The following is a 3,602-nucleotide window of genomic DNA, read 5'->3' on the forward strand; positions in this document are numbered from 1 at the left end:
TAAAATCATTCCTATTCAATAATTGCGTTTATCACATTTATATAAGTAATATATACATATATATTATAAGAGCATCATCAGTAATTGAACACTATCACATATATTACCCTAAAATGTCATAAATAAAATTATTTTTTACAGTAACATTCGTGAAATATTATGTGTTTGAGAATCAACTGTTAAACTATAAAGCTAATCAATAGATTAATTTTTAAGATTACTTAAATGTATATAAAAAATTGTGTCTATCACGACCGATCACGAATACTTAGCCTAATGCTTACGGTGACTATTGACACATATATTATTACAACATGACCACTTTTGTGACGTTTGGTATTCTTTCCATTTTTCGAATCCCGGTCGCTCCAATCATGCTCGCCCTTTCAGCCGTGGGAGCGTTATACTGTGACGGTCAATCCCACTATTCGTTGGTAAAAGAGTAGCCCAAGAGTTAGCTAAATTAGGGACGGCTAGCACAGATAGCCCTCGAGTAGCTTTGCGCGAAATTCAAAACAAACAAACAAAGTTTCCATTTTTATATTATTTGGAAAAACATGAACAATTCACTTACGATGAAAATTATTAAGGATAAAATTCGCAATAAAAATTTCTAAACAGTAAAGAACATGGTGTACCCCTGGTACAAAAATCTGTCAAGTACATATTTTTACATGTCATTACCATTTTCGGCAGTATTATTTTTTAATGATCAATTTTGTTATATGCTGCCATCTGTGAAGAAAAATTAAAACTTCAAATATAATGATCTTTTGAAAGACATCAGGAATCCAAGTAACTTAGCGTCAAGTCTGAAAACTTGAACACCAGAAACAAGGTTTCAATACCCGTGGTGGGAACTGCACAAGAAAGGCATTGTGTAGCTTAATAACAAACAAACAATCAAATTAAACGTGATGCGAGAAGAATCACTAAAGTTTACCAAAAGTCAGAATTATTTCCTAGAGTCTGGTTTGTTTTAAATTTCCTAGAGACATCCATTCGTGGAAAACGAAACAATTTTCGTTTGTGTGTTTTACAATTTGAGACAGAGAATTTTCATTATCTTTATTTTAGTATTTCTGAGCTCAAGGAGAGCTTTTCCTTTTTCTTTGTCCTCCGCTGGGACAGCAGGAAGTCTACGGATTTACAAAATTAAAATAAGGGATTCAATTTTCTTCGGTGGACACAGCAAGTAGCCCGATGTAGCTTTGCTATAAGGAAACACACACTTCTTCTTTTTACCATTCAACAAATCATTATATATGAGTTTCCATGCATATTACATTCATATTTACTAAAACCTGTTAATAAATAGATCTTTTTTTTTAATTTTGTGCAAAGCTACACGAAAGCTATCTGCGCCAGACGTCCCTAATTTAGGAGTGTGAGACTAGAGGAAAGGCAACTAGTCATCACCATTCACCGCCGACTCTTAAGCTACTCTTTCACCAACGAATAGTGGGATTGACCGCCACATTATAACGCCCCCACGACTGAAAGGGCGAATCGAATGCCTTAACCTACATGGCTATGCCGGGCCTTAATAGATAAAAAGTTGTTATTTTATTTTTTAATATAATTTTAAAAATCTATGAAAACATAACAACAAATCAATACCTTTTGTGATAACAGTTACAAAACCATAAATCGCTTTGAAAATCTAGCCACCATTTGCCTTCTTATTTTAAAACTTAATTTTAATGCGAAAACTAAAACTGTTACATTACAAAACTCGGCGCTCTCTTTTCATTGTAAACCCAATCAAAGTAACTCACTTTCCATTATGTTTAGATAAATGTGAAATAAAAATGTTAAGCGAGGAAACACAGCAAGATTTTGATATGAATTAGTGTTTACCGATTTTGACAAAACTAGTTGTAAAATTGAAAACTTAATCTTCAAGATGGACAAAAAAAATTCTTGTTATATTATTCTTTGTTTTTACACAAATATAAATAAAGATAAAATAATATAAAAATTCTACATATCTCTTGGAGTTAGCACACCATTACTTGAAAATAGTTCTCTGTTCTATTACTAACTTTATTTTGTAAGTTCAATGTTATTCAATACCAGTAAACGTTCGTTAGTTCCAGTTCTACAATGTTTTACACTTTGAGCCATGTAAATTGTAAGAAACAGGCCGTTTAGTAAACTATGTTCTTTTCTTTAAATCACTCGGGAATGCCATTACTTCAGCGCGGCATATTTTTTGTTTACAAGGAAAACGTGCCACACGAAAGTTATTATTTCGAAGTTTGCCGTATTTCTAAATTATCCTCTTCAAACAAAATATTTCAAATACTTGTTGTGTTTTTTTATTTTGTTTTTCTTTTTTTCATGTGTTAAGAAACCTGGATATTTCTTAAAATGAAAATTTTGGTAAAACAATTTCTAGTATTGTTTTCGCTTCTTTTTGTTACAGCTTCAAATTTTCAGTTTTAATTTTATTTTCTATGTCTTTCAGTACTTGCAATCGTAATGTCTGTCAGTGGGTCAGCGCCAAATTTACGGACGTAAAACGCTAAAATATTTGGATCGATTGCCTGTGGTGGAGCAGAGCACAAATGGTCTATTGAGCAGTTTTGCACTGAAAAAGGTAATTATGACAATAGGAGAAAAAGTTTAAGAACCAAATAAGGAAACGAAAGTATTTGTTCATAATATTCTTGTAAAATCTTATAGTCCAAATGATCTTGATAGATTTTATGTGAAAGTAGTGATAGATTTTAACCGCTAATAGCTTTAATAAAATACTAAAACGTGTCCAAAGATCAACTGTTAACTGTTAGTTAACCGTTGTATGTTTTATATTTAACATTGATTTTTATTCTAAAAGTTTGATGCCTACTTTTATTTTTTCGTTTGTTGTATTACTGTCCTGTCGCAATCGCCTATCTGACAAGTCCTGCCATCTATTGCCTAAATGTAGAACCGAATACATCATTTTCATGAACAGCCACATATATACTGTAATGGTAAACATCCTTCTTATTTTACCTCTTGCCCTAAATTGGTAGAAGAAAAAGTACAACGTCTCAAGACAATTAACAATCTATATCATTAGAAGTAAATCACTTACATAATTAACATTTTAGGTGAAAATATGCGCATGTAATTTTTTCAACAGGTGTTAGTTATAAATAACCAGTGTTTTGTAATTCGTATTTGGGAATTAAATGCCATATTTGGGGAAATACATTGTGATTTAGCATTTTGTGTTTTCCAGTTTTTATGTTTTCTTATAGTTACATACGAGGGAAGCAACTTTTCATGTCCTAAGATAGCCTTTCATTAATCATAAATTTACATAACTTCCGTCCAGCAGACGGACACTCCATCTGGCCCGGCATGGCCAGGTGGGTTAAGGCGTTCGACTCGTAAGCTGAGGGTCGCAGGTTCGAATCCCCATCGCACCAAACATGCTCGCCCTTTCAGCCGTGGGGGCGTATAATGTGATAGTCAATCCCACTATTCGTTGGTAAGAGTAGCCCAAGAGTTGGCGGCGGGTAATGATAACTAGCTGTCTTCCCTCTAGTCTTACACTGCTAAATTAGGGACGGCTAGGGCAGATAGCTCTCGTATAGCTTTGCGCGAAG

The sequence above is a fragment of the Tachypleus tridentatus genome, chromosome 13 (assembly GCF_004210375.1).
Source record: "Tachypleus tridentatus isolate NWPU-2018 chromosome 13, ASM421037v1, whole genome shotgun sequence".
Lineage (NCBI taxonomy): Eukaryota > Metazoa > Arthropoda > Merostomata > Xiphosura > Limulidae > Tachypleus > Tachypleus tridentatus.